Consider the following 17,271-nt stretch of genomic DNA (forward strand, 5'->3'; position numbering starts at 1 on the left):
AGGCGAAGAGTTGGAGCATTAGCAGAATCGACTACATGAAGTATCTACATTGCGCTGTAATATTATGACCAATTCATTTTGTTGTGTATCCTCAGAGGTAAGAAATATGCCCTACTACAATGGTTTAACTAATGTCGATCACTTTTTGGATGCATTCGAAGGAGAAGTGCCAGAGAAGCATCGCTTCCAGGCCTTTTATTGGGCACTACGCGCTACGCCTGCGAGATGGTGAGGCACACACAAGGATAGTTTTGATGATGGCACGTGTATAAAAATGTGATGAGAGTGCGGTTTGGTCACCCACAAGTGTGGCTAACAGAAAAATATGATGGGAGGAATGATCTGTGCAACCATTTGGAGAAATCGACTGAAGTGTATGGAGTAGAGTCTCAGTCGGTGTGGGCACATCTATTTTGTCATACCTTGGATGTTATACCTATGAATTCGTACTTGGAGACAAAGCTCCACCATGGCACTGAAGAATGGGATGTTTTGTGCCAAGGATTTTTTATGACGATTAGCTTTGAGGATGGGTTTGAATGTATTGATGAGGCATTGCAGGAGGTCAAGGTAGAACTCTTTAGGATACCGAAGAATCCTCTAGATTTGATTCAACCTGATTGGACTACCTAGCTGAGCCACGCTCTGGAGTGCTACAATGTGATAGTGGAAGAAGAAGACAAAGACCCAAGGAAAATTAATATTTGAAGGACTGCAAATAGAGAATCCTGACATCACTGAGCTACTCAAAACTAAACAGGTGAACATTGGCACGGAGATAGAGCCGAAGTTTTCAAAGATTGGGGTCTACTGGGATGATGCAACAGTAGCTAAGGTTGTCGAATTGCTCCATGAATATCAGGATCTATTCCCTATGAGGTTTTCAGATCTGAAAGGTATGGTAGGGGATTTGGGTTTCATGAAGATCACTCTAAAACTAGATGCGAATCGAGTTAAGAAAAGGCGTTACCACCTTAACCCAAAGTATAAAGAAAGGGTTTGCTTGGAGTTGGATAAAATGCTTGTAGCAAGCATCACTGAACAAGTAGAAGAATCTGATTTGGTGAGCCCCATGGTAGTTTAGGACAAGAAACAGAAGGATGAGATACGAATATATGTAGATCTGAAGAAGTTGAATGAATCTTGTGTGCATGATCCTTTCCCAACTCCACTCATCGATGACGTGTTGGATAATGTTGGCAGCCAGGAAGCATATTTTTTTACTGATGGATTCTCAGGGTAGCATTAGATCAAGATTGTGTCGGATGATAGAAGTAAGACAACCTATGCAACTGAATGGGGAAGCTTCCAGTATACGGTGATGCCCTTTGGGCTGAAGAACATGCCAGAAATATTCTCGCGCGTAGTCATTACAGTGTTTAAAGATTTCATTCACAAATTTTTGGAGGTATTCTTTGACAATTGGACAATATTTGGCCTGGTAAAGTTCCATGTAACAAGTCTATGCTTGATCTTGGATACATGCTGGAGGCACTAGATTGCACTCAATCTGAAGAAATGTTTGTTTGATGTCCCTTTTTGGATCTTGATGGGTCATGTGGTATGCAGAAAAGTCTTGATGGTAGATCCTGCAAATATCATTGTTATAATCAATTTGGAGGCACCGAGAAGTGTGAAACAGCTATGCACATCATTGAGTCATATAGGGTACTATAGAAAGTTCATCAAAATGTATGCCCAGATTACCATGCCAATGGAGAAACTATTAAAAAGGATGCTACATTCTACTGGAATGAGGAATGTTAGAGGATCTTGGATGTGCTAAAATAGAAAATGGTCATCGTGCTGATCCTAGTCTTCCTAGATTAGAAGAAGGAATTTCATGTGCATTTGGAAAAATCATGTATTGCGCTAGGAGCAGTACTGACAGAGGCCAATGAGGGAGAATTGGATCATCCCATACTGTTCACAAGTAGGAAGCTATCTAAAGCTGAGAATAATTATTCAATAATAGAGTGCGAAGGTGTGGCTACATTATACATTGCAGAAGTTCAGGCACTACTTGCTAGGCAGACACTTTAAGATGTATACAGACCATTCTGCATTGAAATACTTGGTGAACAATCCTGTGTTGGGGGGTTAAATATATAGATGGTTGTTGCTATTTTAGGAATATGATTTTGAGGTTATTGTGAAACCAGGACGATTTAATGTCAGGCCAGATCATCTGTCGCGCATTGAAACAGGAGAGGAGCCTACTAATTTGGAGGAAGGACTACCTAACACACAACTCTTTGTGGTGGGCATCATGGGCAGTTAGTTTGAAGATATTATACACTTCCTAATGATGGGAACAACTCTAGAAGGATATACTAGCCAACAAAGGAAGTTATTTGTGGTGTGCGTGATAGACTTTTTTGTCATTGCAGGGCACTTGTATAAAATGGGATTAGATGAAACACTACAATGTTATGTGCCATAATTTGAACAAAACAACATCCTTGTTGAGGCTCATGGAGGAGTCGTAGGAGGAAATTAGACCAGGAGGGATGAGCTACCTCTGAATCTGTAGATATCATTACAGCCATTTGAGAAGTGGGTGACTGACTTTGTAGGACCAATTCAACCTCCAAGAAAGAAGACTAGTGCGTGGTGCATCATCACAGTGATTGAGTATTTAACCAAATGGGTAGAGGCATAGCCTATGAAGGACTGTACAAGTGCAACAATAGCAAAATTCATCTTTGAGTACGTTTTGACAAGGTTTGGTTATCCGAAAATCTTGATGAGCGATCATGGTATGCATTTTCTTAATCAAACGATCAACGCGTTGACGGAGGAATTTCATGTTTACCATTAGAAGAGTATTCCATATCACCTGTAGGCTAATGGAACAATAGAAGCATTTAATAAGATACTAGAGAGCATGCTAATAAAGGTTTGAAATGCACAAAGAAATGACTGGGATGTGTGCGTACCCGCGGTGTTATGGGCTTACATAACAACTTGTAAGAAGCTGACTAGACAAACAACTTTTAGGCTGGTTTGTGGTGTTGAAGCTGTGATGCCAATGGAATACATTGTACCTAGTCTGTGCATAGTGGCATTCACAGGAATGGCATATCGCAGAGTCATGGAAGAAAAGCTCACACAGCTGACAAAACTAGAAGAAGATAGGTTTTTGGCTGGATCTGATCAACAAGTTCAAAAGGAGTGTCAAAAGGCATGGCACAATTAGCACATCAAACTGTGCACCTTCAAGGTAAATGATTTAGTGTTATTATATGACAGCAAGTTTGATAAATTTCCAGGAAAATTTTGGATGCATTGGCTGGGGCCCTATGTCATTAAGGAGATTACTGATGGTGGAGCAGTTCAGTTGGTGAAGTTGAATGGAGAGCCATTTCTAGGGAAGGTGAATGGTATCTCAAATTTGTCCAGATGACTATATAGTGGAAGCATAGTCTTAGCGCTCTAGGTAGCTGAAAGGAGGTGTGGGACTATAAACTACACTGCCCAGGTTGTAGAGCTATGCGATTGGGGTACTGCCTGGAATGGAGGATTGTCACGATGTCAGCAGAAGCGCAAGGGAAGATGTGCTACTAAAAGAGTGACCATTCAGGGCAGCCTGAAAGTGACCGTTATGGTCAGTGTTCATGATTTGATAGTGGGAAAATAGCTAAATCGAGCACGGGACGAAAATTAAGTCAAAATTTAAGAGCAAGATCTTTGAAAATGTGTTGCCACTCTAGCATTTATGAACAGAGTTTGGGGGCAATAACGAACGGTCAGATTCAAATTCAAAATTGCCTATAAGTTATAGATGGCTGACCAATAAAAGAAACTTGGCATTTTGAGAATTGAGGTGTTTAGCTAACAGGCGCCCATGAACCTTGACTATTTCGAAGCTTCAATAGCGATTTCAGTGTTTGAGAAATTGTCGAAGGAAACTCAAGAGCTCTTAACTGACGTCATGTTGGCAACTGTGGAGACCATACGTGTTGTAGAAGCAATGGCAACTAAAGGAGTTTCCCCGGAGGTAGGGAGTGTAAGGTACCTGCAAAGGTACCAAAATCGTCGAGGTCATCCCAGGCCGAGGCCTATGCCAACCAGAGAGGGTCCAAAACCAAAGAAGGATAAGCAGAAAGAGGCATAGCCAGTGCGCACATCACCTAGAAAACACCTGCAAAAAGAAAATCCCACTGCATAGGAGAAGGGTAAGGTAGTAGACTTGGAACCTCACAAGGACATAGAAGATGTCTATATGGGCATGGAAGACATTGACATGGGGGCAGAAGAAATTAACGTTGAGGGGGTCATATCCTATCTCCAAGCTGCCAGCATATGTCCCTCTGTGCTGAGGCAAAGTTAAGGTACCAAAGGGCATTGATGAGAACAAAATCACACTTTTCACACCATTGCTTGTTGGCATTATGATGCATGTGTTGTACTTGATGGAAAACAACTCATAGAAGATCAACTCACTTATATATATCTAGATGAATCTACGGAAGAGATATCAGATGACAGTTTTCAGTATGACAAGTTCAAAGGGGGAGATCGTTGGCATTATGAGACAAGTGTTGTCCTTCATGGCAAGTCACACAAATTATTAATTATAGTGCAACAAAGTTTCCTTCATGTAGAGAAAAGTTCACGCACTTTTATGCAGAGAAGAGTTTATTTCATGTGGAGAAATGTTCACGCACTTTTATGCAGAGAAAATTTTATTTCATGTAGAGAAACGTTCACGCACTTTTATGCAGAGAAAAGTTTATTTCATGTAGAGAAAAGTTCACTCACTTTTATGCAGAGAAAAGTTTATTTCATGGAGAGAAAAGTTCACGCACTTTTATGCAGAGAAAAGTTTATTTCATGTAGAGAAAAAGTTCACGCACTTTCATGCAGAGAAAAGTTCCTTTCATGAAGAGAAAATTTCATGCACTTTCATGGTTGGCTCATGGTATTAGTCCGACAGTTTTTGATCCTATGGTTTTGGTCTGTGGTATTGTGTTATTATGGTTTTGGACCGTGGTATTGTGAAAGGCCTAAGACTATAAAAGAGGAAGGAGATCATTTGGCAAAGCATCTTCTGAATTATTGAATATCTGATAAAGTACTAGATCTGGAATATGGTGATTGGGTTATGGTGCAAATCTGAATCTGAATGAAGAAGGAACCTGAGCGTAAGGAAAAGGATAAGTTCTATTGATGGGTCAAAATCTTAAGGCTGGAATAGTGGTATGTGGCACACACTTGATCTATAAATCTAATAATCTGGGTCTAAATTATTGATGCATGTTTTATTGTACACATGTTATGATCTGGGTATACTGCAAAGTTATAAGGAAATATTTGCAGATCTGTATGCGGGTTGGCTTTGGTGAAAGCATTGATTCAGTATTGGATAAATCAGAGATTGATGATGCAAGTGTAGTTGATGGGTTTTTGATGTTCAGTGTATCCAGTATGAAAATTAATGAAACATGGTACCTGGAGGAGTGAAGATTGTAGGCTGGCACCCATGTACTAGTATCTAAGCTAGTACAAGAGCAAAGGGGGTTGTAGCTCCCGTACTAGTATAAGACTGCACCAGTACTAATATTGTAAAAGGATTTTCTTATTAAGAATAAGATTGAGATGACTTGCAGCAGGTGGTTTTCTCCCACATTGGGTTTCCACCTTATATCATGGTGTTCATGTGTGTGACTTATGTGTGATGATCTGTTCTATTTCACTGCACCAGTTTACTGTTAATATGGTTGATAATGTTCTAATGCACTCATTAAGGATCAACTAACTGAATCTTAAGAAGTTGTGGAAGTAGCATATATGAATCTGAATATGGAAATGAAAAAGTTTTATTAATGTGATAATACTGATTCACCCCCCCTCTTAGTATTATTTCCAACAATTGGTATCAGAGCAGGTCCTTTGGTAGAAGCTTGATCGCTTGAAGGAGATCCGTGGAACAATGGGAAAGAAGCTTAAGAAGAAAGATCATAAGAAGAAGAAGACATCTCAGAAGAACTATGACAGTGGGAGAATCGATTGGGGATTAGGTATAAGAATCTCTTTAGATTCAGATTCAGATTCGGAATCATTTCAGAATGAAGATGAACTATCAGGTATGAATTTGCTATCCTCTGATGTTCCAGCTATCTATCCATTTGGAAAAGATGGAAGTGATAACGAAACAACTGAATGTGCTCTTATGGGTGAGGAAGAAGGATATCAAATAGAAGAAGAATTTAACAGGCTGACAAACAAAATTAGTAAACAAGAAAGACTTCTGAACATAAAGAGTGGTGCCCTCAAAGAAGTTGTTACTAGACAAAAGGCTCAACGAGAGTTATTCAAGGAGAAATATCAAAAGTTGCAGGTTGAAGTAACATCTCTAAGAAATGAAGTCAATGAAAAGAACACAACCATCAAGAAACTCAGAGATAGATCCAGTTACTATGAAAGTCTTGAAGCCACGATCCGCTCTCTAAAGGAAGATCTTGAAGAATCAAAGAAGCAGAATAAAGATCTAGTCCAAGATATTGAAAAACAAGGAAACGAAGTTATCAACTTAAAATCTCAGCTAGAATGTGCCTTCAGAATTCGTCAAATGCAACAGGATCTGAATGAAGAACAAGAAAAGGAGATTCTCAAGCTAAAGCATCAGTTGGAAGAAGAAAGGAAACCTGAAGAAGACATGAAGAAGCAATATCTAGAAAAAGAAGAACAACTTCAGGTTGAGGTAAATATCTTGAAAAGTAAATTAGAAGAAAAGGATAAGCTCTTACATTTTCAAGATAGTACTAAAGTCTTGGATGATATTCTTAATAGTCAAAGATCTCCTGCTATCAAAACTGGTCTTGGCTTTCATGAATCTGTTGAAGATGAATCTAGTTCACAAGGTGAGGCAAGGAACTCTAAAGAGAAATCTAAAATGATCAACAAGGAGATAAGAGAGATGAAAGGTCAATCTCATCATCAACCAAGGAAAGAAATTCTTCAAAGAAAATCTTTTACTCCTCCTATGAATAATGTTGAATGTTATGTATGTCATAACCTTGGACATGTTGTAGCCAGATGTAGAAGAAGAAGGGTTCAAGATCATCAAACAAACAGATCATCTCAGTCAAGGTACTTTAATGGATATTGCTTTGCTTGCAATATGTTTGGTCACAAAGCTGTTGATTGCTACAAAAGGAATATGAAACATGTAAGATGTTATGCATGTAACAAGCTTGGACATATAGCAAAGGAATGCAGGAACAAAGCACGGACATCACACCAAAAGAAGAAAACATCATCACACTTGAAGATATGGAAGAAAAAGGAAGTTCAGTCAGAAAGTGGTGGCACAACACATTATACAGACATAACAGAGGGAGCCAGAAGTGTAAAACTTCAATCTCCTACGCAAGCTTGATAAAAGGAAGTTGCATATATACGCGAATTTGTTACTGCACAGTCGCGTATATGATTGTTTGAAGAAAGGCAGTAGGGACATATTCAAGAAAAGGATCAGTTTTGCTCTAATTGATAATGGTTGCATTTTGCTAATGATGTGTGGATATGATGGTTAGAAGTATTTTGGTTCTAACTTGATATTGTTGATGTCTTGATACTTCTGATCAGATCTGACAGTAAACAAGATGGCACACCCAGGGTGACTCACAGGCGCTTCCAGGTTACCTTTCCATCTATTTGCAGGTTATGGATCCCCGGGGATCGGCTTCATCAAAATGGGATTGTTTTGCCAGCTACAGATTCATTGTGGTGAATCAGCGAGACGAGGCAAAGTCGTTACAGCGCGATTCCTGGCATCGGTTTTCCACCAAGAAGAAGTCTCATGGCTGGTGTGACTTTACGCCCAGCTCGACAGTCCTGGATCCCAAGGCTGGCTTTCTGGTGAATGATAGCATCGTTGTCTTGGCGGAGATTCTTATCCTGCACGAGTCTGTGTCGTTCTCTAGGGAGAATGAATTGCAGCCGATCGCTGGCCCCATGCCAGAGGTCCTGAGTAGAAAGTTCTTGTGGAAGGTGCATAATTTGTCCCTGTTCAAGGAGATGATCAAGACGCACAAGATCATGAGCCCTGTGTTTCCAGCTGGGGAATGCAATCTGCGGCTGAGCATGTACCAGTGCTTGGAGAGAAAAGATACCGATAAGTCCGTAGTTACAGAACGGAGTTGTTGGTGTCTCTTTCGCATGTCTGTTCTGAATCAGCGAGCTGGGATGAACCATATGCATCAGGATTCCTATGGCCGATTCGCAGGGGACAGTAAGAGTGGTGACAATACGAGCCTTGGATGGAACGTTTACATGCTAATGACTGATTTTGTTTCTCCAGAGATGGGTTATTTGGTGGATGACACTGCTGTTTTCAGTGCTTCATTTCATGTCATCAAGGAGTCCAGTAGTTTTACTAGAAATCTCGGAACCGTTGTTGGAAGAAGCAATGTCAGAAATGTAGGAATTTACAGGATAAGTTCCTCAGAAAGAACACCAAAAGGACACCGCTCACAACCAGATCACAAATCAATACACCAGTATTTTTGACGTGGTTAAAACCCTCAAAGAGGGAAACAGTCCACGGCCTGCGCCAACGTGGCTACTACAGGCAATTTATTAATCAAAGAATGAAAATTTACATAAGCTTCTCTCATGCACGGATTACCCGAACAATGACCCTCCATGCGCTTTAAATAGAACTCATGGACCAATCGGGTGTCAAGCCACGGATCAAGTGTCGGTAATACCGAGGAGAGAGTGAACCGTCGGATCACTACATATCGTGACCGTCAGATTGTAAATTACAAAATGTACAACGGTAAAGAAACACACTTTACCTAACTCTATACCTAACTCTATACTAGACCAAGTTGAACTTAACTATATCCTATGTGTCGGAATATCCTAACATCCCCCCCTAAGAACAACTTGGGATAGGATTGAAGGATTTACAAATATGACACAATAGGAGAAGGAAGGAGGCACTAGAGCCTATCCCCCCTTAGTGACAACTTCCTGAACTCCAAGCATATATCGAAGTTTAGTGAACTTCGCCTCTGTGAGAGCCTTTGTGAAGATGTCTGCAACCTGATCATCTGTTGAACAATATTGCACTTCAAGAACATGGTCATGAATGAGCTTTCTGATGAAGTGCATGTGTAGTTCAATGTGTTTGCTGCGCTGATGCTGGACTGGATCTTTGCATAGCTGAATGGCACTTTGATTATCACACCAAAGTGTGGTTGGATGCTGCTGCTCAAAGCCAAACTCTGATAGGATCTGACGGAGCCACAAGGCTTCCTTACTAGCTTCCACGGCACCACGATACTCTGCTTCTGCTGACGAAAGAGAAATGGCAGCCTGTTTCTTACAAGCCCATGTAATAGGTCCTGAACCAAGAGTGAAGACATAACCGGCAGTAGACTTCCGATCATCAGGGTCACCAGCCCAATCAGAATCAGTGAAACCAACTAATAGAGGAGCTGCTTTGGCACTGTAATGAATCCCAAACTGTACTGTACCTCGAACATAACGAAGTATTCTTTTAGCTGCTTTCCAATGACTTTCACGGGGGTTTTGCATAAAACGAGCAACAAGGCCAACAGCAAAGGAAAGGTCAGGACGAGTATGGGTTAAATACAAGAGTTTTCCTACAAGTTGACGGTATAAGGTAGCATCAACTTCAGGAGAAGTACAAGAGACTGAAAGTTTGACTCCAGACTGAAAGGGAGAAGGGGCTGGCTTACAGTCTTCCATGTGAAAATGACGAAGAATATCACAAGCATACTTGGACTGGGAAAGGGAAATACCCTCCTTGGATTGCAAGACTTGAAGACTGAGAAAATAGTGTAAGTGTCCTAAGTCTGTCATTTCAAATTTCTTTTTAAGGCTGGACTTCACATGGTTTATAAGGTTGGGATTACTACCAGTAAGAATAAGATCATCAACATAAAGAACAAGGATGATAAGAGAGTTGCCCACTTTCTTGGTGTAGACAGTATTGTCAGAATAACACCTAGAAAAGCAAGATTCTAAAAGAAAGCTATCCATTTTGGCATACCAAGCCCGAGGAGCTTGCTTGAGACCATAAAGAGATTTCTTAAGTCGACATACAAGGCTGGAGTCTGTTTGGATGAAGCCAATGGGTTGTTCCATATAGATTTCTTCATGCAAGTCCCCATGCAAGAAGGCAGATTTAACATCCATCTGATGGACTTCCCATTTTAAAGAGGCAGCAAGGGAAAGAACAAGGCGGATAGAGTTCATTTTGGCAACAGGGGAGAAGGTTTCAGTGTAGTCAATGCCTTCAACCTGTGAAAAGCCCTTAGCAACAAGACGAGCTTTATGTTTATCAATTTTCCCATCTGGTCCATACTTGGTTCTGTAAACCCATTTACATCTAACAAGTTTGCGTCCCTTTGGTAGAGGAACAAGATCCCATGTATCATTTGCCAACAATGAATGATATTCTTCATTCATAGCTGCTTCCCAATGTGGATGGCCTGAAGCTTCTGCAAAAGTGTCAGGATCATGATTTACTGGAGCTTGAGCCAGTAAAGAAGAGGCTCTTTCAAACTGAGAACGTGTACGTCGCTGATCTGTAGGATCACCGGAAAGATCACCTGCTGCATACCGAGTAGCACGGACCCATCTTGGAAGTTGAGGATCCTGAGAAGGTGGGGGAGGATTTTCATCCTCACTTTCATCATCTGAAGAAGAAATGTTTTCAAAAGTAGAAGAGATAGGAAGAGGTGGCACATCCGCCGGACTAGGCTCGCAGGCCGATTTATTTTCATCAAATTTTACATCTCTTCTAATGATAACATTTTTGGACTTAAATGGAATAAGTCTATAACCTTTTACATCTTCAGAATATCCAACAAAAGTACATTTCTCACTCTTAGGTTCTAAAGCTTTATGCTTTTCATCTGGAATATGGGCCCATGCTTCACTTCCAAAAACACGAAAGTGACTTACATCTGGTTTAATGGAACTCCAAGCTTCTTCTGGAGTGATATTCTTTAGAACCTTAGTAGGAGTGCAATTGATTATATAATTTGCACAATTAATTGCTTCGGCCCAAAAACTAAGACTGAGTCCTTTAGATTGCAGCATACAATTAGCCATTTCCTTTAAGGTGCGATTTTTCCTTTCAGCTACACCATTTTGTTGTGGAGTGTATGGAACAGTATGTTGCATTTGAATTCCATTTTCGGTGCAAAAGTTGATGAATGTGTTTTTAACATATTCTCCACCATTATCAGTTCTTAGCTTAAGAATTTGATGTCCATATTGTTTTTCAACAAAGGCTTTGAAGGCCAAAAATGTGTTAAATACTTCGCTCTTGAGTTTTAAGAAGTATACCCAAGTGCGTCTGGAGAAATCATCAATGAAAGTTAAGAAATACTTGCAGCCAGAGAATGAAGCAACAGGAAGTGGACCACATAAATCACTGTGCACAAGCTGTAAAGGGGCTGAGGCGTGCCAAGAGGCACGTTTTTCAAAATTGTCCCGATGATGTTTTCCGAGTACACATCCGGAACAAACACCATCTCTGCAAGATACCATAGGAAGACCTGTCACCATATTTTCTTTACATAGATGCTGAAGGGAGCGATAGTTTAAGTGACCAAATCGCTCATGCCAAAGTTTGCTCACTTCATCATTATGAGCAACAAATACTGAGGGAAGATTTGATGACCCAAAGTTGTGAAACTTATACAACCTTATGGAATCATTAGCAATACCAGTAGCTAGAATCTGTTTAGGATCTCTCAGATCCTTGATTACAACATCATGAGGTGAAAATTCAACAATTTTACCTTCACCTGAATGAGTTATCTGATATACAGATAGAAGGTTGCAGGATAAGGTTGGAACACATAATACATCATTAAACTGACCATTGTCTAGATGAACAGTTCCAGTCCCTACAACATTAAGAGATCTATGATCACCAACATATATATTTTTGGTGTTACAATCATTTAAAGAAGAAAACATGGCTTGGTTTTTGGCCATGTGATAAGAGGCTCCAGAATCAATGAGCCACTCATGAGAATGAGAAGAAGAAGATACATTTAATGCATAACCAGACCGAGATGATTGACAGCGACATGCAGAAAGTGCCATTCCTGAAGATGAAGTTGAAGTTGAAGTTGAAGAATGCTCCACATGGATGTTATGTTTCTTCATTGCGGCTTCCAAGGCTTCCATCTTCTTAAAGCATTTAGATTCTAAGTGGCCATCTCGATTACAAAAGTTACAATGTCTATCAGTCTTCTTCCATTTGTTTTTATTGGTCTTATCATTTTGCTGAAATGATCTTTCATTTTGAGGCTGAGTTTGCTTAGGACCCTTGTTTGGTTTAGGACCATTCTTTTTAGGATATGATTTCTTAGGATTCTTTGAATTTGGTTGCTACTGGGCGGCTAACGCTTTCTTGGAAGAGTTTCCAAGATTAAGAAGACCAAGGTGTAAGAGTTTTTCTTGTTCTCTTATTAAAGAATCACAAAAAGAGTCAAAGGAAGGGGCCTTGTAGTCTTTTCCTTGACAAATGAAAGCTTCCCTTGTAGAATGGAAGGTGGAAACAAATACAGAGTAGGCTGGTACCAACTTAGTAAGGATGGAATAAATAAGGTTACTATCTTCTTTCTTAACCTTAACACCTTCCAAGAGATATCTAAGGGTCTTGAATTTGGACAAGAAATCTTCAATGCAAGAAAAATTATCAGGATCCAATGTAAGCAACTCATTTTCAAGTTGATGGGCTCTAATTTCATTTTTAATCCCAAAAACTTTAGTGATTTGTTCCAATGCTTCATGAGGAGTTTCAAGTTCTGCAATATGGAATCTAAGATCAGGAGAAATAGACATCCCTATCAAACCACGTGCTTGATCTTGTCTATTTTCCCATTTTGCAGCCTTGTCTTCATCTTTTGGTTTCTTCTCTTGGCTTGTGGCTATTCTGTAGAGACCTTTACTTCTAAGTAAATCTTCCATGTAGGATATCCATTGGAAGTAGTTAGTGCTGTCAAGAATGACTTGGCATGGACTTTCCATTTTTTTTTTTAAACTGAAGCTAAAGATGCTGAAAGTAAGTGTTCCAATGGATAGATCTCGAAAAATTAGGCTGTTTTAAAAAAAAACGGCTCTGAAAAAGGCTTCCGGATGAAGAAGTTATGGCTTTTTGAAAAAAAAATTGTTGAAGTTGCCGGCAAAGTGCGCGAATGTGCGGGAATGAAATAATCCGCCCCCACAAAATGGAGACTTGAACCCAAGACCTCTACTCTCTTAAAATAGCTTTGAACCAATTGATCTATACAAAAAATTTGAGAGAGAGAGAGAGAGGGGGGGGGGGCCTTGGTTTGCGTGCTTGCCTTGAGAAAGCTCTTTTTCCCTACAAAACACAAAACACAAAACCCAACACGAACATGCAAAGAAAACGAACCTTATGGCTCGAAGTTAGCTTTAGCCAAAAAAACTAGATATTTTCAAAAATGAACCTTGCGGCTCAAAGTTAGCTTTAGCCGAAAAACTAAATATTTTTCTCAATGTTTCTGATTTTCCGAGATCACACTAAGGTGCAGGGAAAAGAGCATACGCATGAGAAAAATCCTTCCTTTCTGTTTCTGATTTGCCCAGATCGCACAGAGTCGCAGGGCAAAGAGCATACGCAGAAATGAAAGGTATAGATCCGGTTAAAAAAAAGCTAAATAAACCGAAACCGAAATAAGCAGAGAGAAAATAACAGTAAACTGCAAATAAAGACTGTATACCTCCAGATCTTAAAAATGACGCAGCTAGGGCTACCGGAAACCTTTTCGCGTGAAACGAAAGGGGTTCCTCACTGGAACAGATGCTCCGAACACAACAGAGCAGTCCTCTTGGCCCGAAAGCAGTCAGAAACAGCAGATCTAGGAAACGGCAGCCGGATGCAGTTCTACCGGCTTCAGATTTGGATCACCAACGGACGCGGCCCTCAAATAGCTCTGATACCATGTAGGAATTTACAGGGTAAGTTCCTCAGAAAGAACACCAAAAGGACACCGCTCACAACCAGATCACAGATCAATACACCAGTATTTTTGACGTGGTTAAAACCCTCAAAGAGGGAAACAGTCCACGGCCTGCGCCAACATGGCTACTACAGGAAATTTATTAATCAAAGAATGAAAATTTACATAAGCTTCTCTCATGCACGGATTACCCGAACAATGACCCTCCATGCGCTTTAAATAGAACTCATGGACCAATCGGGTGTCAAGCCACGGATCAAGTGTCGGTAATACCGAGGAGAGAGTGAACCGTCGGATCACTACATATCGTGACCGTCGGATTGTAAGTTACAAAATGTAGAACGGTAAAGAAACACACTTTACCTAACTCTATACTAGACCAAGTTGAACTTAACTATATCCTATGTGTCGGAATATCCTAACAAGAAAATCAGATGGTCATCAAGGGAAATTTACATGGAGAATTGAGAATTTCACAAGGTTAAAAGACATCCTTAAGAAAAAGAAAATAACGGGCCTATGTGTCAAGAGTAGGCAATTTCAGGTTGGCAACCACGACTGCCGTCTTATTGTATACCCTAGAGGGCAATCACAACCTCCTTGTCACCTTCCAATGTTTCTTGAAGTTACAGATCCTCGTAACAATTCTCCTGATTGGAGTTGTTTTTTCAGTCACCGTTTATCAGTTGTGAATCAAAGATCTGAAGAAAAATCGGTTACAAAGGAGTCTCAAAACCGTTATTTAAAGGTTGCTAAAGATTGGGGTTGGCGTGAATTTATCACCTCGACTAGTCTCTTTGACCAAGATTCAGGGTACTTGGTGCAAGATACGGTGGTCTTTTCTGCAGAGGTTCTCATTTTAAAGGAGACCTCTATAATGCAGGAGTGCACAGATCATGAAGTAGATTCCAGTGTCTCTAAAAGTGAAGCTGGAAGAACTGTAAACCGAGGTACCTTCACATGGAAGGTCGAGAACTTTTTAGCTTTTAAGGAGATCATGGAGACAAGGAAAATCTTTAGCAATTTTTTTTTTCAGGCCGGTGGTTGTGAGCTACGCATAGGTGTCTATGAGTCATTTGATACTCTATGAATATATTTGGAAAGTGATCAATCTGTTGGAACCGATCCTGATAAGAATTTCTGGGTCAGATATCGGATGGCAATAGTGAATCAAAAACATTCTGACAAAACTGTCTGGAAGGAGTCATCCATATGTACAAAGACTTGGAATAATTCAGTTCTACAATTCATGAAAGTCTCGGACATGTGGATCCAGATGCAGGGTTCCTTACCCGTGACATAGTTGTATTTGTTTGCGAGATTCTGGATTGTAGTCCCTAGTTTGAGTTTTCTGATCTTGAGGTAATGTTTTCAGATGATGAGCAAGATGCGTTGTCAACAGATCTAGATGAGCTTATTGATTATGATGACAGCATCTGGTGACAAGACAATCAAAATATGGGAATTATCACTCGAAGAAGAATTTCAAGTGTGTTCCTGCTCTGCAGCAATTTTACACAGGGGGTCCATTCAGGTTGTCTTCGGACGGTTCATTCTTAGTGTGCACGCGCAATGATGAAGTAAAAGTGGTAGACTTAGCCATCGGTTCTGTCAAAAATACGTTGGAGGGAGATTCAGAGCTTATTGTTGCGCTCGCACTCACTCCTGATAACAAGTATTTGTTCTCAGCAAGCCGCAGTACTCAAATCAAATTCTGGGATTTATCCTCAGCCTCCTGCAAACGAACCTGGAAGGCACATAATGGTCCTGTGGCAGACATGGCCTGTGATGCTTCTCGAGGATTGCTTGCTACAGCTGGTGCAGATAGAAGTATTCTTGTCTAGGATGTGGATGGAGGCTACTGCAAACATTCATTTCGAGGGCATCAAGGAGTAGTAACTACAGTGATATTCCATCTGAATCCCCATTGCCTTTTGCTGTTTTCCGGAAGTGATGATGCAACGGTTCGAGTATGGGATCTTCTTGCTAAGAAGTGCATTTCTATGCTGGAAAAGCATTTTTCTACTGTGACGAGTTTGGCAATCTCTGAAAATGGTTGGAATCTGCTCAGTGCTGGTAGAGATAAGGTTGTAAATATATGGGACCTGCATGATTATCACTGTCGGGCAACAATACCGACATATGAACCACTAGAAGTTGTTTGTGTTCTGCCAACTAGTTCTAGGCTGGTGTTTGTTATGAACCAAAGCTGGGCATTGCCGGAAAATCAAAAGAAAAGTGGTGCGGCTCCAGTGAATTTTTTTGAAAGTAGGGGAACGTGGCATTGTTCAAAAGGTGCTCTGTGCTTATATGAGCAGATGTCCTTGGATGCAATAATTAGCTCTGATAAAGACGAGTTGAAGGGAGGCTTTGTATCTACTATTCTACTACCCCTCACTCAAGGAGTGATGTGTGTTACTGCTGATCAGCGTTTTCTCTTTTACAATTTGGATGAGAGCGATGAAGGAAAATGTGATTTAAAGGTCAGCAAGCGTCTTATAGGTTACAATGAGGAGATAGTGGACTTGAAATTTATTGGGGATGAGGAGAAGTTTCTTGCAGTTGCAACAAATCTGGAGCAGGTGTGCATGTATGACCTTTCATTGATGACATGTGTATACGAGTTGCCAGGACACACAGACATAGTTCTTTGTCTAGATACTGTTGTTTTTTCTGGACATATTCTGTTAGCTTCTGGGTCCAAAGATCACACAGTAAGAATTTGGGATACAGAGAGCAAATCCTGCATATGTGTAGCAGCAGGGCACATGGGTGTTGTAGGAGCTATTGCCTTCTCAAAGAAAGCTAAGAACTTCTTTGTGAGTGGGAGCAGTGATCGCACAATCAAATTATGGAGTTTTGCTAGCGTACTAGATTTCGGTGGTATTAGTAAGTCAATCAAGCTTTCATCACAGGCTGCAGTCGCAGCTCATGATAAGGACATCAATTCTATGGCTGTTGCTCCAAATGATAGTCTTATCTGTACTAGTTCTCAGGATCGAACAACTCGTATATGGATGAGGATTGTTGGCTGATTATTAGACATGATGATGATGAGTTCTTACCTATATGACAGGTTGTTTCGTACATATGTTGATTAATGCAGTTATTCCCAATTGATTATTCTTGGTTCATGCAGATCTGGATGGCTATGGTGTTTCTCACATATGATAGAATGTGAATGATTCTGTATATACAGAATTCTATTCAAAAGGATGAGTTGATACGGACATACCTTGGTGATTCATGCACTAATACAAGTTGTTGGTCTAGTTGTTGTTGA

The 17,271-nt window shown here is 40.3% G+C and overlaps 2 pseudogenes; both read left to right on the plus strand.

The window, feature by feature from the left end:
• The first annotated feature begins 3,847 nt into the window (after positions 1-3,847).
• Positions 3,848-15,431, plus strand: LOC149170968 (uncharacterized; annotated as a pseudogene).
• Positions 15,432-15,445: 14 nt separating this feature from the next.
• LOC149170969 (protein TORMOZ EMBRYO DEFECTIVE pseudogene) lies at positions 15,446-17,023 on the plus strand (annotated as a pseudogene).
• Positions 17,024-17,271: the final 248 nt, after the last annotated feature.

The sequence above is a fragment of the Pinus tabuliformis genome, chromosome 4_2 (genome assembly GCF_031772625.1).
Source record: "Pinus tabuliformis cultivar Carrire ecotype Pingquan chromosome 4_2, CPIR1, whole genome shotgun sequence".
NCBI lineage: Eukaryota > Viridiplantae > Streptophyta > Pinopsida > Pinales > Pinaceae > Pinus > Pinus tabuliformis.